The sequence below is a fragment of the Acomys minous genome, assembly GCF_964271855.1.
Source record: "Acomys minous genome assembly, chromosome: 12".
Lineage (NCBI taxonomy): Eukaryota > Metazoa > Chordata > Mammalia > Rodentia > Muridae > Acomys > Acomys minous.
The window spans coordinates 60,926,144-60,947,767 of NC_140493.1; the positions used below are offsets into that span (position 1 = coordinate 60,926,144).

The window sequence follows — 21,624 nt, forward strand, 5'->3', positions numbered from 1 at the left end:
GACAGTCTCTCTTCCATCTCTTGTACTCTGTTGGTGATGCTTCTGTCTGTGGTTCCTGTTCTCTTCCCTAGGTTTTCTATCTCTAGGATTTCCTCAGTTTGCATTTTCTTTATTGCTTCTATTTCCATTTCAGCTTTTGAACAGTTTTATTCGTTTCCTTCACCTGTTTGATTGCATTTTTCTGTTACCTCTTTAAAGGCCTTTATCATCATAAGGTTGAATTTAAGGCCATTTTCTTGGGCTTCGGCTGTGCTAGTGTGTGCAGGGCTTGCTGTAGTAGGATAGCCAGCCTTGGTGGAGCCGTATCGCCCTGGCTGTTGTTGGTTGCGTTCTTACACTGGCCTTTAGCCATCTGGGTTTTGTGGTTATTATAGGGTTAGATGCTGATTTCTAAGTTTCTCTTTGTTGGCTGGCTGGTTTTTTGGATGTCTTTTCTTTTGGTTTCTGTTTCCTTTCTGTCTTCTGGCCTGGGGTTCTGGTGACTAGTCAGTCTTCAGGTCCAGTAGGATGTCTCCCCTGGGTTTTTTGTGGCCTGTATGGCCTCTGAGGTTTTGGGTGGCAATCTTGCCTCTGGGGTTCCTAGTACCAGCATGGCCTGGGGGTCCCTGGTACAGGTGTGCCTCCAGGAAAGCAGGCAGGGTTGTGGGATGGAAAATGGATCCCAGGGTACGGGGTGTAGTTTAAAGCTGTTTGGTGTGTTTTAAGGGGATAAAGCAGGCAAAGGCTTGGGGAGGGTTTTACCCGGTGTCGCTGGTGCTAGCAGGCCTCTGGGAAAGCAGGAAGAGCTGTGAGGCCCCAGTTCTTGTTTTTAAAATCTGTGATTAAATGGGAAAAGAGCAAAATATAGAATAAGTATGAAGTTGGAAAACTGTTAAAATCAATAACTGGATTGATATTTACTGATCCTATAGTAAATTTTAAAAAATTATTTTTACATAAACATTTTGCCTTATTATGTACAGATAATTTTACTTGCATTTTCAAACCTATTTTATTACCATCACATTTCTTGGTTTTCATGACCTTATTTTAACACATACATAATATTCTGTTTGCAAAAGAAGTGTAGTTTGTTTTTTTCCTTTGCCAGGAGGGGACACACCTGTTCTTCAGTATCCCATGACTGTGGGCTGTCTTTAGACAGCATGCTTGCTATAGAGTTCAGATTTCTTCCTGAAGGCAGTGGGAAGGCACAGACAGTGTAGCAGCGATACCATCCACTTTCCATTTGAGAAGACCTTTTGGCCAAACATGGAGACTCAAATGGCTTGGTGAAGCTGGAGATGGGGAGATAGAGGCAGCTAGGACTGAAACTGAAGCTCCCTCAACACCCATTTCACAGAAACCCAGAATCCCAGTTCTTGCTTCTCTCTGCTGGGCACTGTGAAGTGTTTGAGAGCTATGGAAAATTTCAAATCTAATCCTTCCACCTTATAGATGGTCCAATAAGTGACTTTTTGGGTAATATAAAGACTAGTGGAGGGCCCACTTAGACTACAGCTTCTGAGGCCAGTCTCCTGCCACCCTGAAACAATGTTAACTGCATCTCCTTTGCATGCTCAGCACTGTGTGAAACTGAGGAGGAACTTGTCATCTTGTGTAGCAGGTGAAGGTTACAATGACAGCAGTAATGATAGTGGTGCTCATGGTGATGCTGGTGGTGATGGTGGTGATGGGGATAGTCATGTGGATGCTGATGGTGATGGTGGTGATGGGATGGCCATGGGGATGCTGATGGTGATGGTGGTGATGGGGATGGCCATGTGGATGCTGATGGTGATGGTGGTGATGGAGATGGCCATGTGGATGCTGATGGTGATGGTGGTAATGGAGATAGTCATGTGGATGCTGATGGTGATGGTGGTGATGGGGATGGCCATGGGGATGCTGATGGTGATGGTGGTGATGGGGATGGCCATGTGGATGCTGATGGTGATGGTGGTGATGGGGATGGCCATGTGGATGCTGATGGTGATGGTGGTGATGGGATGGCCATGGGGATGCTGATGGTGATGGTGGTGATGGGGATGGCCATGGGGATGCTGATGGTGATGGTTGTGATGGGGATAGTCATGTGGATGCTGGTGGTGATGGGGATGGCCATGGGGATGCTGATGGTGATGGTGGTGATGGGGATGGCCATGGGGATGCTGATGGTGATGGTGGTGATGGGGATAGTCATGTGGATGCTGGTGGTGATGGTGGTGATGGGATGGCCATGGGGATGCTGATGGTGATGGTGGTGATGCGGATGGCCATGTGGATGCTGATGGTGATGGTGGGGATGGGGATTGCCATGGGGATGCTGATGGTGATGGTGGGGATGGGGATTGCCATGGGGATGCTGATGGTGATGGTGGTGATGGGGATGGCCATGGGGATGCTGATGGTGATGGTGGTGATGGGGATGGCCATGGGGATGCTGATAGGGATGGTGGTGATGGGGATGGCCATGTGGATGCTGATGGTGATGGTGGTGATGGAGATAGTCATGTGGATGCTGATGGTGATGGTGGTGATGGGGATGGCCATGGGGATGCTGATGGTGATGGTAGGAATGGGGATGGCCATGGGGATGCTGATGGTGATGGTGGTGATGGGGATGGCCATGGGGATGCTGATGGTGATGGTGGTGATGGGGATGGCCATGTGGATGCTGATGGTGATGGTGGTGATGGGGATGGCCATGGGGATGCTGATGGTGATGGTGGTGATGGGGATGGCCATGTGGATGCTGATGGTGATGGTGGTGATGGGGATGGCCATGGGGATGCTGATGGTGATGGTGGTGATGGGGATGGCCATGTGGATGCTGATGGTGATGGTGGGAATGGGGATGGCCATGGGGATGCTGATGGTGATGGTGGTGATGGAGATAGTCATGTGGATGCTGATGGTGATGGTGGTGATGGGGATGGCCATGGGATGCTGATGGTGATGGTGGGAATGGGGATGGCCATGTGGATGCTGATGGTGATGGTGGTGATGGGGATGGCCATGGGGATGCTGATGGTGATGGTGGTGATGCGGATGGCCATGTGGATTCTGATGGTGATGGTGGTGATGGGGATGGCCATGGGGATGCTGATGGTGATGGTGGGGATGGGGATGGCCATGTGGATGCTGATGGTGATGGTGGGAATGGGAATGGCCATGTGGATGCTGATGGTGATGGTGGGAATGGGAATGGCCATGTGGATGCTGATGGTGATGGTGGGAATGGGAATGGCCATGTGGATGCTGATGGTGATGGTGGTGATGGGGATGGCCATGGGGATGCTGATGGTGATGGTGGTGATGGGATGGCCATGGGGATGCTGATGGTGATGGTGGTGATGGGATGGCCATGGGGATGCTGATGGTGATGGTGGTGATGGTGATAGTCATGTGGATGCTGGTGGTGATGGTGGTGATGGAGATGGCCATGTGGATGCTGATGGTGATGGTGGTGGTGGGGATGGCCATGGAGATGGTGGTAGCCATCATTTTTCACAAAGAAGAAATCACTTTTACAGTTATGATCTCATTTATCTTTGGAACAATTCAAAGAACAGTGACCATAACTTATTTCCAAGCTAGACATCATATAAAGTTATATATCTACATGCACATTTGTTTTACTTTGTTGGCACCACAGTCCTGTGAAGTTGGCATTGTTCTTCTTCCTGTTTCACAGGTGGGGTGACTGTGCTTAAAGAGATGAAACGTACGTGGACACTAGTACTAAAACTCAGTTTGTAAGTGTTATTGACTGTTTTCCAGCATTAGTCATTCCCAGGGCAACTTAATCAAACTGTTGCAGTGCACAGCTTTAGAGGAAGGAAAGCAGGTTGGTCAGCCAGGCCATGAGTGGGGCGGGTCTGGCTGCAGGTGACCCTTCTACAGGACAACAAGACAGATGGAAAGAACCCCACAGCAGAAGTGGCCTTGGCCATCTGTCACCATCACTTGGCATTACCTCCTTTGTTAGATGGCTCAGGAGATAAAGGCTCATACCACTAAGCCTGGCATCTTGAATTCACACCTCAGGATGTACATGGTAGGAGAGAAATGGCTTCTGAGAGTTGTCCTCTGACACCTTGCTCTTCCCAAAATAAGTAAATGTGATAATTTTTTAAAATGTCTCCCCATGAGTTATTGGGCAGGGAGGCTGACCACACCTCACAGGCTATTGCCGCTACTATTGCTTGCCCAGTAAAACTAGATGGTAAGACTGAAATCCAAAAGCATCAGCCTCTTTGATTTCAGGGTACAGAGGAATCTATTGGGAGCTGACCGGTAAACTTCCTCTTTACTAGCTTTCATCGTGAAGGAAGAACGAAGAATGCTGGGATAGAAAAGCAACATGGTCTCATTGCTGTCCTCACATTCTCTAATCAGTGCTGGGCCTTTGGCAAGATGTGCCCACTGGTGCCAGAGCGACCTGACTGTTACGGAGACAAGCAGCTGCTTTCTGATTGGATTTGAATCCTGCTCCACCAAAAGTAATTTGTGCTTAGTACTGTAAGCCTGGTAAAAAAAGCCTATACCTGGGAGGTCGTACTCCTTAGTGTTGTTTTGCAAAGTGGTTGTGTTGTCAAATTGCCTTTTAAATATCAATGTTTATACCCATAGATTTGTGCTGCTCTCAACCTTGATCAGAGAAGTGTCTTTCTGAAGTTGGCAGCAGTTAATAGAGAGACTTATAAGAGGTAAAATGTCGAGGGTAAGTGTCTGTACATAGTCAGCCCAACACAGATATTGACTTCCTCCCCCTCCCCAACCAAAGTCTCAGAAACATGAAGGAGCACGAAAGAGAAAGAGTGGAAAGCCAGAGGATGGGGAGGAGTGCTACAAAGTGCTGTCTTCTCACATGACATGGCCATTTCACACATGACTTCACAGAACCGTAGTTTCCTGTGCAAGACAAGCACAAGACCAAGCCAGCCAATGCTCTAGCACGGAACAGCAGGCTTATGAGGCCCGCTCCTCCCTGAGGAGGGCCCAGAGGCTAGAAGGGTATTTTCCACGGGGTTGTGGTCAGCAGTGGGCTGCCCACGCTCAGCGGATGGTCCCCTGTTTGTGAAGTTACAGGCAGCACTAGCTGGGCTCAGGGGTCATTGAGAAGGAGGATGAGAGGGGCTGAGGGATGGATGCTCAGTGCTCAGGAACACTTTGCTGCTCTTGCAGAGGACCTGAGTGTAGTTCCTAGCACCCATGTTAGGGGACTCACAGCCACCTGTAACTCCCGCTCCAGCGAATCTGATGCCTGACGTGGCCTCTTCAGGTACCATGTTTTTTTGGACTATAAGATGCACCTGATCATAAGACACACCCAGTTTTTAGAGCAGTAAAACAAGAAAAACAGTAAAAACGGCAATCGGACCATGAGGCACACCCTAGTTCCCCCCCACTTTGGGGGGGGGGAAAGTGCATCTTATGGTCCGAAAAACACAGTAACTGTATTCACATGCATGTACCCTTAAAACCCCCAAAGAACATGAAGTTGAAAGGAAAATGTGCTGGGAGGATCAGCTGGGACTGGGGTGGGGGTTGGGTGTAGAGTGGATCTGATCATGTAGAAATTTCTCAAAGAATACATACATACACACACACACATACATACACACATACACACATACATACATACATACATACATACACACACACACACATACATACATACATACATACATACACACATACACACATACATACATACATACATACACACATACATGCACACATACACACATACATACACACACACACATACATACATACATACATACATACATACACACACACATACACACATACTACACACACACACACACACACACACACACACATTGCCACCACACCTTGAAGGGCTCAGGTGTGACGGGCACCTGAGTTGCTAAAGGACAGAATTGTTTTGCAACCTTGAACGCCTCTGAATACCACTCGCCTCCCAGAGTACCCTATCAACTTTTAAATCTCAACCTATGTTGATAAAGGCAACAGCTTGTGGGCCAACAAAATGTTCTTCTGGAAATGCCACAGCCAACATTCACGATTGGTTTGCTTCCGTGTGAACATATTTGGACCAGCTGTACCTGGCTCAGGGTCATAGCTGCAATGCACACGCCATTTACCACCCACGATCTTTCAGGACGACACAGGATATGAGCAGATTAAACATTAGACTTTTGCTTCCTTCTATAATGATCCAACACGACTATGTCTGAAATACTCATCCTCTTAGAGAGAAGAGTGGGACAGAGGGAAACGGGCCACTGTCAGCTGAGGTAAAGGAGTAACTTTTTGAAAAGCTAATTTTGTTTTCATGTTGTTCATGTCTGTGTTCAGGTGTGTTATATGTGAGTGCAACTGCCTGGGCAGGCCTGAAGGGGTCATTAGACCCACCGGTGCCAGAGCCCTGGGCTGTTGAGAGCTGCCCTGTGTGGGTGCTGAGAACCAAACTCAGGCCCTCTGCAAGAGCAGCAAGAACTGCTCCTTTTAAAGCGAAGCGAACACAACCCCCAACACCTCTTCCTCACTAAGAAGAAAACAAAGGGCTACTTTGGGCACTTATCCACCTTCCACTTTTACCACCTGGGCTTCCTCAGTGTGGCCAGTTTTGCTGTCTTTGTAGCAATGGGTTTTCCCTTGCTTTCCCATCCTCCAGGGTTAGATTCAGTGTAGCTGCCTCCTAGCATCCTCCCTGCTCTTCTTCTGAAATCAGACACACACACACACACACACACAAACACACACACACACACACACACACACACACACACACACACACACACACCACTCCCCGGCACTCCCTGTGCCTCTTTCTTGCTTTCCAGCCTCCTGGCATGTGCTTCTTCACATATTCCACACACCCCCTGCTTGTTCACGATTACTGTGTCCATCATTGCAATGCAGGCTCCACAAGAGCAGGGCTCTTTGTCTGTACTACTTCCCTCCCCCTGCTCCCTAAGGCACAGAGTGTGTTTCTGTTTGTTCACTGGGATGCAACAAGCTCTCATGATACCGCCCTGGCTGGCTAGAATTCTCTCTGTAAACCAGGAGGAGCCTATTGCCTCTGCTTCCCGAGTTCTGGGAGTCAAGGTATGCAACACCACATCTGGCACAGTGGACTCTTAAAGCGCTTGCTGAATCTATGAATGGATGCATTCTTCAGCAAAGTTGTCAAAAAGCTACTCAGTGGCAGAGCGAACTGTCGTTTTCTCATCCTCGGCTGTCACTGAGGCACTGAGGGATAAGTCTTTGCATGTCTAAGAGAGAAAACACTGTTTTAAAAGATGCTGCAAAGGCTACAGAGATGGCTCCACGCTTAGGAGCCTTGGCTGTTCTTTCACAGGGCTTGGCTTCAATTTCCAGTACCCACAACCGTCCTGTAGCTCCTTCCCATGGCCTTAATAACCCAGTCCTTTGCCCCCCAACAAGATGAGATGTAGAAGTTATACATGGCATGGACGCTTTAGTATTCGTTGGCCAGCCCCTGGACAGGCTGCTGTTAAAATTTTTAATGTTTACTGGGTCGAGCGGAGAAGCGAGGAGAAGAGCTCTATGTGCATGCTTAGATTGGAGTGAGGGCACAGGTATGAAAGGGTTAAAGAAGGAGCCATGGCTGGGAGGGAGTGGCTAAGTGACAAGCAATGTCCAGGGCATCTTTGAACCACCCAGAGGGCACTGGTGACCTCCAGCAGGTAGAAGTGGGCATCAGGTTATTAAACCCAGATGTTAAAGGAAAGCGAGCTGGGGCTGGGGAAACTGAGGGGACTAGGGTTATACAGCAGCAGACAGAGAGCAAGCTTGACCTCCCCGTCAAGAGTCTGTTCATTCGGACAGATTGAATTTCTTATCAAAGGACAGCTTGTGCCAGCCCCTACAGGCTGAGAGGAAACATCATCGTTTCCTGTACTTAATCAGATGTTCAGTTGAGCAGGGGGTCCCCGTGGTGTAGCTGGCTCCCCCACGCCAGTTTCAACTCTGACAGGTTCCACAGGCGCGAGCATCCGGAAAGGAACATGGGATCCCTACAGCGCCTCTTAGGCTCCCTGCTCTGCACCGCGGGCTTTGCTTTCCTCTTCAACACAGGAAAATTAATGGGAAACCATGAGGCAGAAGTGGAAGCAACCATTTTCAAGTGGTCCAAACAAATATCGACACGGTAGGGATGGGCTCATGTCTCTGGCCTCCATCCCTGGCGTTTCGATGGGTTTTCTCGTCCTGGAGTTCTTTCCCTCCCTTTATCCTTCCACCTTGAACTTTGCTTTTTGTCTGCTGGCTCTTGCATCTTGAAACCAGAGCTAGGGCTCACCCTTTCACATGCTGTTGACATTGCTGAATTCTGCCTGGGGCTTGCCAAGAGGGGACACATGGCTCCCATCTTATTAGGGGAAAAATCAGACTGCATCTGTAAAGCCAGAACAGAAACATAGCAGCTTGCGGTGATCACCAGTCCTCGAAGCAAAGACAGGTCAAAATGTCACAATGTGGCTGGAGAGATGGCTGAGGAGTTAAAAGAGCTTGCCGAGGACCTGAGTTTAGTTCTAGCACCCACGTCAGGTGGCTCACAACCAGCTGTCACTCCAGTGCCAGGGAACCTGACACCCCCTCTGGCCTCCCTGAGCACCAGGCATGTGCATGCTGTACATACAGACATGTGGGCGCTCACATTACACAACAAATTATGACTTTTTTTTTTTTGGTTTTTCGAGACAGGGTCTCTCTGTGTTAGCCTTGGCTGTCCTGTCCTGGACTCACTTTGTAGACCAGGCTGGCCTTGAATTCACAGAGATCCACCTGCCTCCGCCTTCCGAGTGCTGGGATTAAAGACGTGTGCCACCACACCCGGCTGACTTTTTTTTTTTAAGTTCCCAAGAAAAGAACAAATGGTCCCTCCACCTGCTTCTCCCTATAGAACAGAGATCATTTAGACAAAGTGCTTTATTTGAGGCCAAGGATGTGAGGCTCAGGCTATTCAGAGTGAGGCATGCTGGGTGCTGCTCTGACCTTGCCTCTGTGTGCTTTCCTTACTCCGTGCTAGCCACATGAACGTCCTTGCTAACCCTGGGCTCTGACTAGCATGTCTGGACCTCAGAGATCTGAATCGTCTGTTTACTCTGTCTGGAACATTCCAGATGTCATTGAGGCACCTTCTGTGTCTTCCTTCAGGGCGTGGCTCAAATGCCACCTTCTCTGTGATCTCCGTGATGACTTTGTTTTAAGAAAGAAAAAGAAGAGAAAAGGAAAGAAAGAAAGAAAGAAAGAAAGAAAGAAAGAAAGAAAGAAAGAAAAGCACACAGTCCTGGTCACTCCTTTACACTGTTACCCGGCCTTAAGAGATCTTTCTAGCACATTCCCTAGCAGACATAGGATATCTCTTTTCTGTCTGTCCCTGTTACTCCAAGGTCTAGATAACAGGACCCGAGTGTTGGCTTAGTGTGTGTGTGGGGGTGCGGTGGGGTGGGTGGGGGTGGGGGGGTGAAGTGGGGGGTGGGGGGGTGAGATTGTTCTCGACTCCTGTGGGGTTTGTTCCTCAGGTGTTATTTAACTTGCTTTTTGCTTTTGGGTAGAACCTCTCCCTGGCATCAGAGTCTCACCAGTTAGGCTAGCTGGCCAAAGAATCCCAAGGGTTACTAGTGTGCAACCATATTTAGTTTTTTGATTTTTTTGTTTTGTTTTGTTTTTTGTTTTTTGTTTTTAAGGAAGAGCCTCTGAGTGTTGAATTCACAACCTCATGCTTTCAAGCATGGCTTAACTACCCCTACTCACTCCCCAGACAAAAACCGGATACAAAACAGATGTTCAATAAATAATGCTGAATGAACGATGCCCCCACTTTCCGCACCAAATGCCGCTTTATTATTAACGTTCCTCCCAGAAATCTTGGGGGCATTCTTAGTATGTCACTGAAAGCCAGTCAAAAGATTCTAAAGCAGAAACTAACTTGTCGTGGCTCCAGCCAGGGGACTTTAATCTGGAAGACTTTAAGGCAAAGGGCTAATGTGCTTCAGAGTTTCCGGCCCCCACACCCAGGCATCTTGCACTGGCAACTGCTGCTCAGACTTTCACTAACGCGGCTTCTTCCCACAGAAGGCATTTCTCTCCATATGCATGCTGTGGGCATATCCCACTCCCACTTGCCCAGGCACTGCCCAAGTACTAGCCTCAAATATATCCCGCTTGAGAATGCACATTCACACATCGCTCTCTGCTTCTTGTTTGTGGATGCAGTGTGACCAGCCTCGTAAGGTCCTGCTGCGTCGACTCTCCTGCCTCACCCAGACACTGGCAATTACCGTTCATGTGAAGTCCCTGCATCAGCATCAGCTTGACACTACTAACCTGCAACAGCTTGGCTCAGATTTGAATGCTCTCAGTCTGAGCTTTGAGACCTCTCCTTCAAGATACGTTCCAGAGAAATCTGCTAGGGAGAGCTGAAAGCTAAACAGACAGCTACAGAGAAAATAAGGCCAGCAGAGTGCCTGTCTTCGCCCTTCGGAGACAAGAATCCAGGAACCAGAGGAAGAAAGAGCAACATTTTCTGTTTCTATAAACAGAACAGAAATCACAGCTCACACTGTACTGAGGACAACCAGGACTTGAACAAAATTCTAGACCTGGGTGACTAATTCATTATAAAACTGTGCGAAGGATGAGGCGATGAAGACACAAGCCCAGAGAACCTCAGGAGACACTGAGAATCTTGGGCCCAGTCTCAGTCTCGAGACTTCTTGAGTCTAGACACGAGGAGGCACCGGGTGAAAATTTTCTTTTCAAAAGCTGTTTGAGTGCGGATCAGAGAGTAGCAGCAAAGGAGCCAATCTGGCGACGGCGAGAGCCTGGTGCAGCAGCTTAAGGGTGACATAGCTAACTGTTTTACCTGGGGGAGGTCACATATCTCTGTTAGCCTCAATTTCTAGCATTATCTGAGGTTAATTAGTATCCAAAAGACATTACTTTTTTAACGTAAAATGCATTTAAATATTAATTACAATTATCTATTCATCTAAAAGAGATTATCTCGGTATTTAGATTATTCAGCATGGACAAGTATTTTTCAGGCAGCAACTAAATTCTGGCAACCTGGCAATACCAGTGAGAGTTCTTACACTGTAGAAGTCAGGTAGTTAAATGCCCATTAACTTGAATTAAAATAGACCTAGAAATCTGGAGTCCTCATGGACATGAATTCATGTTAATGTGTTTTAGGTTCAACCTTCTGGAAATGGGTAGCAGAGATGCCTCACAGGATTGTAAAAGTACCTCTGGACCTAAATTGCACGGCTAAAACGGTAAATTTTATGTTATGTGCATTTTACCACACAAAAATTTTTCTTTTTCATTTTTCTTTCCAGTAACAAGCCTGAAAATATATGTTTTGTGTTTCACCAGCCTGTACCTCTTTTAGTTAGAATTATTTGGTTAAACCAAATTGCATAAAGATGTTTATTCAAAAGGTTTCAGGTACCTGCAGAATTACCAGGAGAATTAGAGAGCTTGGCAGGGGGCTTTGTCTGAGACATTCACAGCTGTGCTGCAGAGCTGCATGGTTGCCAGCTTCCGCCCTCGGTGCTCAGTGCGTCAGCCACAAAGGTGCTACCTAAGACAGGGCTATCCTTACTGCTCCTGATGCGCTCAGACCAGCACAGCCTGCACCAAGACCCAGACTGCACAAAACTAGGCTCTGGGTGGAGTGCTGGCATTCTTACGTTCATTGGCTACTTTCAAAGTAGGCCAGTGTGAGTCTCCTTCTAGAAGTCTCTGGCGGGTGTATTAAATTGTTGAAGAACAAACTACATGCCTGTATGTAGTAGTTGCAAAGAAATCTGAGCAAATGCCGTCCTAATTCTACCTCAGGAAGCCAGAACTCCTAAAGCAGGATTTCTCCTTAGCAAAGGTTTCCTATGGATGCCGCGAGTCTAGGGAGTGACAAGGGACCTCTACCATACCGTCTTTCCTTCCTCCTTTTCTTTCTTCTCTTAGCTAGTTTCCTTTCTCTTCCACTTGCATCTCCTTTTAAAAAGAAAAAGATTTGGCCAGGCAAGGTGGCGCACGCCTTTAATCCCAGCACTCCGGAGGCAGAGGCGGGCGGATCTCTGTGTGTTCGAGGCCAGCCTGGTCTACAAAGTGCCACTCGACAAACCACGCTGTCGCATGTACATCTAGAAGGAGAAAATTAACTGGAAGGAAACAGATATGTATGTTATAAGGTGGTAAGTGATATAAAGAAAAACAAACGAAAAAGCAAGTCTAGTTTGCTAGGGCTATCACCACAAGCCCCACAGACTGAGAGGCTGAACGACAGAAGCATGTTGACTCACGGCCCTAGAGGCTGGAAGTCCAAAATCAAGGTGCCAGTGTGATGGTTTGAATGGAAACAGCCCCCCCCCCCCGTAGGCTCGTAGGAAGGGGCACAATTAGAAGGCACCGCCTTGTTGGAGGAAGTGCGTCACTGGGGGTGGGTTTTGGGGTTTTGTTTTTGTTTTTGTTTTTGGTCTTTTGAGACAGGGTTTCTCTGTGTACCCTTGGCTGTCCTGGACCTGCTCTGTAGACCAGGCTGGCCTCGAACTCACAGCGATCCGCCTGCCTCTGCCTCCCGAGTGCTGGGATTAAAGGCGTGCGCCACCACGCCCGGCTCCGGCTTTGGGGTTTTGAATGCTCAAGCCAGGCCTAGTGTCACTCTCTTTTCCTGCTGCCTTCCGATCAGCATGTAAAACTCTCAGCTCCTTCTCCAGCTCCACGTCTGCCTGCACGCCACCAAGCTTCCCAGCATGATGACAGTGAACTAAACCTCTAAAACTGTAAACCATCACCAGTGAAATGTTTTCCTTTGTAAGAGTTGCTGTGGTCATGGTGTCTCTGCGCAGCAACAGAGACCCAAAGACAGCCAGCGACGTTGATTTTTTTCTGAGGCCTTTCTGCTTGGCCTGTGGGTTTCTGTCTTCAGTTTCTTCACAGGTTCAGTCATCTCTATGTCTGTATCTGCGTTAGGGTTTACATTGCTGTGAAAAAAGACCATGATCAAAAGAAACTTGAAGAAGAAAGGATTTATTTTAGCTGAGTGATGGCGCACCACCTTTAATCCCAGCATTCAAGAGGCAGAGGCAGAGGCAGACAGATCTCTGAGTTGAAGGCCAGCCTAGTCTAAAGACTGAGTTCCAGGACAACCAGGGCCGCAGAGAATCCCTGTCTCAAAAACAGCAACAACAACAAAACCACTTAATAGTCCATCACTGAGAGAAGCCAGATGTTGGGGGGGGGGGATGGTCTGATGTATGCTAATTACTGCTTGCTGTCTCTGTGACTCACCTTTTAATTAATAAAAAGCCATCCCACCTGGGCAGGGCAGAGGTGACAGAGGTGTAACTAAAGCTCATGGGGAGAGAGATGGGGGAGGGTAGGAGGGAGGGAGGAAGGAGGGAGGAAGGAGGGAGGGACAGGAATCCTGGGAAGAAGAAAGGAGAAGACAAGGAGAAGGTCCCAAGAGGAGAAAGAAGAAGCCGCCATGGGTTAGATGGAAGAGAAACACGTGGCCAGCATGGATGGAGATTCAGCCCAGATGAAGAACATTAGCAAGTATTTGGGATTATGGATGGGAGGTAGCTTGATAGAAATTATTAGAAACAGATGGCATGGGATTGGGGCCAGTATGAAATACCTGTCCTACTATGGGAAGTAGTTTAGGGAATTGATATCTGCCCTGCCCCAGGTTAACTAAGGCTATTTTAAAATATAACAAATGTCTGTGTCTTAGTTGATTGCTAGCCTGGCATACTGAAAATATTGATTAATTTAAAAACAATAGCCAGAGCTGGAACTAAAGGCAGGACCCTGGAGGCAGGCCAGTGGAGGACTGCTGCTCATTGGCTTGCTCCCCGTGACTTGCTCGGTTGGGTTCCTTACATGTTCCAGGACCCTCTGCCCAGGGGTGGCACCACACACAGTGGGCTGGCTCCTCCCCTAGCCGTCATCAATCAGAGGAATGCCCTACAGCCTGACCTACAGGCCAAACTGATGAAGGCAGTTCCTCAGCTCGGCCTCACCCTTCCAAGACGCCTACAGCTGGTCAAGATGACTAAAAACCTAACAAGCACGGTAACCTAATCTCCTCTTCACCAAGTCTGTTGGGTTATGGCCCAACCATGCGATGCGTTGTGCCACAATGACCTCTTGAAAGGTGCCATCACCAAACAGAGTGGCACTCTGAGGTTAGAGGAGGGATGAGGAGTTCGGAGTTCGGAGAGACACTGCAGTGAATAAGAAATGATGCGGGTGCTACATTTTTATTTATTTTTTGTTTGGATAATGGCTATTTTGACTGTGAAAATTTCTTTTTTTTTTTTAAGATTTATTTATTTATTTATTATGTATACAGCACTGTCTTCATGTACAGCTGCCTGCCAGAAGAGGGCATCAGATCACATTATAGATGGTCGTGAGCCACCATGTGGTTGCTGGGAATCGAACTCAGGACCCATGGAAGAACAGTCAGTGCACTTAACCTCTGAGCCATCTCTCCAGCCCTTTGACTGTGGAAATTTCTAAACTGGCTCAAGAATAGAAAACAAACAGAAAACCCTGAGCCGTTGCCTAATATTAACAACCAGCCACAGCTTCTTTCATTTGTTGTTGCTGTCCTTGTTTGAGTGTGTATTAAAAATGCTGCAGAAGCATATCAACATGAGTTTCAGCATAAATGCCCCAAACAAATAGTTTTATGTAACAATAATTGCATCATCTCATTCATCAAAATTACCAGGAAAAGAAATCATTGGCATTAGGTACATTTTCTCAGTTATCAAAATTATTTTTTTCTGTTATCAGTACAAATTAGGGTCCACCCAGCCATTCACTGCATTTGGCTGTCAAGTCTCTCACAGTGTCTCTCAGTCTCTTCTGTCCTGGAGCTGTCTTCACCTTTCTCTTCCTCACTGACTTGGCGCAAGGAAGCCGGTCAGTTTCTCTACGCTTTGACTGGCTCCATTCCTGTAAAGTCGCCTTCTTCATCTTCTCTCTAGATCAGAAATGACACTTCCTGTTTGGATGTGGTTCAGGCCCAACTGTTTCCCAGCACACTTCCTGGTGGTGCTGTTTACTTGTGTGCTAATCATCTCTGTGGTACAGGCCATCTGAGAACATAGCTCCAGTTTCTGGGGTGCTGACAGGCTGATCTCACCACTGCAAACCACCACCCCGTTGATAGCCACTCCCCGCCCCTATGAAGAGCTGCAACACAATTGTTTTCTGATTCTGTAATTTCCTCCAAAATTTTACTTCCCTCATAATGTTGATACAGGAGAACATGTCTTAATCCACCGGGCTTTGGTGATTCTGAACTCTGGTTCGCGCTGAAAAGGATGGTAAATTCTGGGGTATTTTTTTTTAACATGGCCTGATATCACTGTTTTACCTGAGTTACATTTAGAATACATTGGAGGAAATAGATTTGTTTGTTTGTTTGTTTGTGTTAGTATTTGTTTGTTGAGACAGGTCTCTCTGCAGAGTCCTAGCTATCTTGAAACTCTCTATGTAGACCAGGTTGGCCTCAAACTCAGAGAGCTCACCTGCCCCTGCCTTTTGAGTGCTGGGATTAAAGGTGTGGCTGAGCCATCCACTTCAAGCGTGTGTGTGTGTGTGTGTGTGTGTGTGTGTGTGTGTGTGTGTGTATTTACAGGGACTTAGATTGTTAGGCTTAGTGTCAAGTCTTTACCCACTGGGCCATCTTTATAATCCAGAAGTCAATTTGTAAGGACATGTATAATAATAATATTAGAAAAATTATCAGATAAGCCTTTGGTATCCCCTTAATCTGTAGATTATCATCTTTAAAGGTGGAAGATGCAGAGTTGAAGAAAAGAGGGCAGGGAGAGGAGGGGGAGGGAGAGGAGGGGAGGGAGAGGAGGGGAGGGAGAGGAGGGGAGGGAGAGGAGGGGAGGGAGAGGAGGGGAGGGAGAGGAGGGGAGGGAGAGGAGGGGAGGGAGAGGAGAAGGAAGGAGGAGAGAGGGGGGCAGGAAAGGGGAGAGAGGAAGGGGAAGAAGAGGAGGGGAGGGAGGAGAAGAGATAGGAGGAGGCAGGAGGAGGGAGGCGGGGAGAGAGAATAGGAGAAGAGGGGGAGGGAGAGGAGAGGGAGGCAGGAGAGGGGAGAAACTGGCAGCATCCTGCTTTAGACCACCTGGGAAGACACCCTGAGCCACAGAGGCAGAGTTCTGAACAATTGTCTGCACGCAGCAGCTCCATCTTCTGAGTCAGAAATCAACACCGAATCTTAGCAACAGAGCTGATAGGTGGGCGGACTTCATCTCCCCCCCCCCCCCCGCGTGGCTTTTATGTCGATGCCAACCAGTCTTCCCTATTTAGGAATCATCTCGGCTCCAGCTTTCCTTCCAGATAATCCGTAAACATGCACACGGGACTCAAGCCAAATATTTGTTGCTATTCAAATTATACCGTAGGCAGGTTGTCTTCCAGAAGGTGAGTCACCACTCACAGGCCGGCCAGGTGCCAGCTTCACCTGACGAGGCTGTTCTGCATCCCAGCCGGCCTAATCTCTGTGTGTGCCCACTCAGGCGGGGCTGCGGCTGCGGCGGATAGATCAAAAGCTGAAGAAAGAAAGAAAGAAAGAAAGAAAGAAAGAAAGAAAGAAAGAAAGAAAGAAGAAAGGAAGAAAGAAAAGAAGAAAGGAAGGAAGAAAAAGAAAGAAGCAATGTCCGGGAAATGAGGAAGATTGAAAACCACACTCCCCCAGTACATTCAGGGAAGTTTCTTATCAGAAGAGCAGTAAAGAAACAGCAATTTATGCCACTTAGAAGCACACAGCCCTTCCATCTGGAGTGGCTGAGGGAGAGGAGCCTGCACCGGGAAAGAGAGAGCAGGCTCCAGGGAGGCCGCCCGCCCCGCAGAGGCGGAGAAAAAGCTGCCAGGATTCGGCTGCTCAACAAAAGCAGCTGGGGGCGGAGAAGAGAGGGAGCGGAAAGCTCATGAATTTGAGATTGCATTTTATGCTTTTGTGTCTTGTGAATGCTCTTTTCCAGGGGTCCAACCCTGGGCCCAGCTGCTGGAGGGGAGAAAGCATGCTCACCAGTTAACCGCCTGCTTGGGCGGTGCATAGGAAAGCTAGCAAGAGACATCTCATAGCAGTGCTCCATCCCAAGAATTGAGAATCTTTCCCTAAGGAAGAGGCGTCATTGGGGCGGGGGTGGGGTGGGGGGTGGCGGTCAACTTTATTGACCCAATAGCCACAGGAGCCAAATGCTTCCCCCTGTCCCCGTGACGCTTCTGAGCCAACGAAGTCACTGCCACCCCTGTGTGCTTCAGGCGCCCCAAGAGCATTTGAATTACCTGAATTTAGCAGAATGCAGGGCCTGTGGTCCAGCTACAGTACACTGCTACTGAGACACCCCCCCTCTCCCCACCCCTCAAGCCCTCCCCCCAGCCCCACCCCTGCGCGCGCACACCTTCCAACACTGCCAACGCCTTGGCATTCAGTTGTGCTAGCTAAGTGGGCTGGGCAGATCCAGGCTCCCCTTCTAGGTGGTGAGAAGAGAGAAAGAGGGGGGAGGGGAGGGGGAAGGAGAAGGGGGCGGGAGAGAGGGGCGGGGCAGAACACAGCCAGCCTCACAACCACTTTCTCCTAGGACCTTGGCCAAGGAGTAACCTAGAAGCAACCCTTCCTGCCTTCAGGGGAAGCAATGAGTCACCAGTCCTTCTTAATCCCGGATCCCTTTTAAGTTTGGTGGGGTTCTCCGCCCTCCATCCAGGGGAAACACCAGGGTGCGAAGGTCTCAGACCTCCATGCCAAAGTGAAGAGTGTCTTTTGCCTTTTGGGAACCTTGTCAGTCAAGCATTCACACTGGCTGGGCCAGCATTAAAGAGGATGGTGCTAGCATCCCTTTCTGAGGGAATTCTGGGGATTGAAGACCAGCAAGCATGCTCGATTGGACCAGGCCTCTCTTCAGCATTCTGGGCTTAGCCCATAGAGTCTTTACCCCCACACCCTGCTGTTAAACTTGCCTAGATGCTTCCCCCAAGGCCAGATTGGTAGGAACAAAACAAGATTATGTTACAAGATGTGTTTGAAAGAAAACCTCTCAAGCACTTTTTCTTTAATCTTTGCAGATTTTTCCAGAATGCCTGTGCTGTCAGGAGTGTAAAGACTACCTGCTCCATCACTGGAAAGAAAGAAAGGCAGTAGCAGCCACTAGCCTGTGTTCTCACGTCACGCCTGAGGGAACGTCACCTGGCACCAGGCCCCGCCCCTCCTGTCTGCCCTCTGTTTCCAGGAGACCTTGAGCATGGCAGCCCTCATTTCTATGAGCCAAGATGTATCAAATTGACATCTGGGAGGAAATGACCCAGGGTTGGAGATACAGCTTGCCCGGCTTTCACAAGACCCTGAATTTGATTTTTCCACCCACCTCCACTTCAAAAGCAAAACTTAGTGCTGCTGATACAGTGGCATGAAAAAAATATTCCCTCCCTCCCTCCCTTCCTTTCTTCCTTTCTTTCTTTCTTCCTTTCTTTCTTTCTTCTTTCCTGACAAGGTCCCACTATGTAGCCCTGGAACCTTCCTAATGCTTCGAGCCTTTCTCAGGATGAGCTTTTAAGCACCAAAACTATATTCTGGGTTGACCTACTTCAGTCACCAGTCAGCCAGCAGCGAACTCCAGAAGCCAAAAAGCAGGGTTAGGGCATTTAGAGACTTTCCCAGAACTATGTGAGCTTTGATGGATTAGCCTTTTGTTTGAGTTTTGGCAGGTGGTCTGAGTACTGAGTTCTACGGCCTGAATGGTGCATCCATCATGGAGTCAGTTGTGCTAAGGTCTGGGGGCCTCTTACGTAAGACCCAGAGAAAGCCTGCGCAGTTGAAGCTTGCTTAGAAATGTGGGGCTTCTGGAGGGAGGCAGGTGACAGATTACAAGAGGATGGATAATGACAGTGTGTCTCCAGGTATTTATGGTCATCTCTGCCTGGGCCACAGGTCAGATGCCCCCCCCCCCTTTTTTTTTCTTCCTGGGGCGGGGAAGACCATAGGTCCTCAGATAAGAAACCTGGGCCTGGGCCTGCATCCTGCAATGCTTAGTGCGGCTGTGAGGGGCTGGGAGTTAGGCAGATCTCCGATAAGGAGAGGGGCCACAGCTCAGTAATAAAGATGTCAGACTCTTGTCTTCTTCCCCACCCTCCTGACCTGACACAAAGGTCTGGCAGCTTGAAACAAAGGCTTGGAGTTTTCTCCCGCCAGTGGGAAACACCCCTTTCCCTAGCAGTGTCCAAGTTCAAGGCTAGTTCAGGGTGTGTTTATCTTAGCCCTCTGGCCCTATCAGCCTGCGTGCCTTTGTTCAAACTGACCAACCCTAAATCAGTCAGCCTGACCCGTGAGACTCCCCAGACCTTGAAGAGAAAACAGATTTCAGACTCCCAAGCACCCTGCTTTGCAAAGGGTCTTGCTTTCTGTGTGTGCGTGCATGAGAGAGAGAGAGAGAGAGAGAGAGAGAGAGAGAGAGAGAGAGAGAGAGAGAGAGTTTTCACCTCCAATAAAAGCTTTTCTTCACCAGATAATCTGCATCCGAGATTTTTCTTGCCATTGCTTGTCACTCTTGAGATTTTTCCTGCCTATTAATTACTCAACCGGCAGAGAAAACAAAGCTGATCAAGGCCCCATTTCTTTTTAATAAAAGGACTATTCTTTGGAGTCCTTGATGTGTCGGATCCATTTAACTAACTCAAATTATGCTGAAAGAATCAATTTGGGGTGGACCTTTTGATCTCCTGGTAGATGCCCAAGGAAATGTCTGTGGCCTAAGGAAAAAAGAAGGAAAATCAAAACGAAACAAAACAGAGCAATACCGCAGGTGTCAATCATTTCTTCTTTAGGACAATGGCAGGTGCCTCAAACATGGCCTAGACACACATAGAGGAAGCAGAGTAAAACCTTAATAGCCCTCAGTCTATAGACTTCCTGAAGTAGCTAGCCTTTGGGGGATTCCCTTTACACATACACACACACACACAAAAAAAAAACAAACACACACACACACAACAATATATAGATAGATAATAGATGATATAAAAGATAGATTTATATGTATTTATATATAAATGATGAAGAGATAGATAGATATGCATATATGTGTCATTTGTGTTCAGTCAAAATACATTTTATTAATTATTTGGAAACGTAATACAATGAATTTTGATCATATAAGTTTTATTTTGTTTGTTTGTTTGTTTTTTCCAAGACAGAGTCTTATGTAACCAAGGCTGGCCTAGAACGCCTGATTCTCCTGCGCCCCCTTCCTAAGTGCGGTTATTATAGGCATGCACCACCACACCCAGCTGGGGATCCCTCACAGGGCCATCCTGGCAGAAATGAAGTTACTCTAAAGGCCTACCCTTGTGGCCCTTCCCTTTACCTACGAGACTATTGAGACAATGGCGTCCAAAAAGTTTGGAATTTCCTCCTCACACTGAAAGAAGGAAAAGGCTGAATCCTGGTCTCAGCCAAAGGTGAGAGCCCAGCTTTCAGAAAGATTCATGCAACAGCGATGCCCTGTCAGACCACCTTGCAGGACAGACCGGAGCCCAGACAGTGGTCATGGACAACCCAACCGTGCTCCTCGCTCTCTTTTGCCTTCTTTGCTCTTTCGGTCTCTCTCTCTTTTCTTCCTTTCTCACTCTTCCCCCCTCTCGTGGCCTGGTCTAGTCTACTAGCCATATTCAGTTCACTACTCTCTCGCTTTCTCTGCTCTGGATTCTTTCCAGATGTCTCTGGCTATACTTTGCCTCATATCTACAATAAAAACCCGCTCTTCAACTGTACCATGGAGCGGTGATGGCCTCATTTCATTCAAGGGGATCATAGAGTCCTGTGGCTCTCAGACTTCAGTGTGTCCAAGAATCACATTCTTTAGTTAAAAATGAGATTCCTAGATTCCCATTCAGTAGTTCTAGAAGGAACCCAAGAGAACACATTGAATGTCAGCGATTTGATGCCAGCGATCGAGGCACATGCTTCAAGAAACGATTGACAGAGTTGAAAAGAATGCTCCAGCTATAAACAGCTGCACGAACCACCCACCCGACCCACTGTAGCTGAGAGAGACCTGGCTCTTTCCGCTGCTGTAAAAACACTTTCCGCTCTCAGTATATGTGTATATGCTTTGGGTGTATGCTGGTTACCATGGGAACACAAGAGCCTGATGATAGCCTGCAACTGACTGTAGCTGGGTTTGGAGGCACACATTGACAGTTATCCTTATAAAAATCCAGCTTCGTGGCTTGTTATGGGTTTTTATTGCTTCTACTTTTCCTATAAATGCTCTGAGAATTGCAAATAATGCTTTTGTGACTTGCTGACGTCAAAATCGTCCATCAGGAGGGAACTCCGTGCGAGCCAGGATATACAAGCAGATTTGGAGGTTACTTTTGAGAAGACACAGGAAAACCGTATAGTGAGACTTTGGGCGAAATGGTGTGATTTAATGCTGGTGAGCTCGGCCTTCGACACAGGCTTCAAGGGAGCGTGTTCACTGGCAAGGACTCAAGATTTTTAGACGTTCTAATGAGGAGGAATTTCTAAGCTTAAGTGAATAAGTGAATGAGTGAGGTAAAACCTCAACATAAATGAATAATAAGTAAATA

General features: G+C 47.9%; 2 long non-coding RNA genes across 3 annotated transcripts; both read left to right on the forward strand.

Moving 5' to 3' along the window:
* The first annotated feature begins 6,082 nt into the window (after positions 1-6,082).
* Positions 6,083-19,675, forward strand: LOC311609759. The gene is made up of 2 exons (XR_014783494.1): positions 6,083-6,269; positions 18,103-19,675. It is a non-coding gene; the product is annotated as an uncharacterized lncRNA (long non-coding RNA).
* On the forward strand, positions 15,193-17,671 carry LOC311609752. 2 transcript variants are annotated; one of them, XR_014783487.1, is made up of 5 exons: positions 15,193-15,347; positions 16,155-16,271; positions 16,345-16,458; positions 16,554-16,731; positions 17,622-17,671. It is a non-coding gene; the product is annotated as an uncharacterized lncRNA (long non-coding RNA). The 2 variants fall into 2 exon arrangements; XR_014783488.1 differs by lacking the exons at positions 16,345-16,458; positions 16,554-16,731 and having other exon boundaries at positions 15,224-15,347.
* Positions 19,676-21,624: the final 1,949 nt, after the last annotated feature.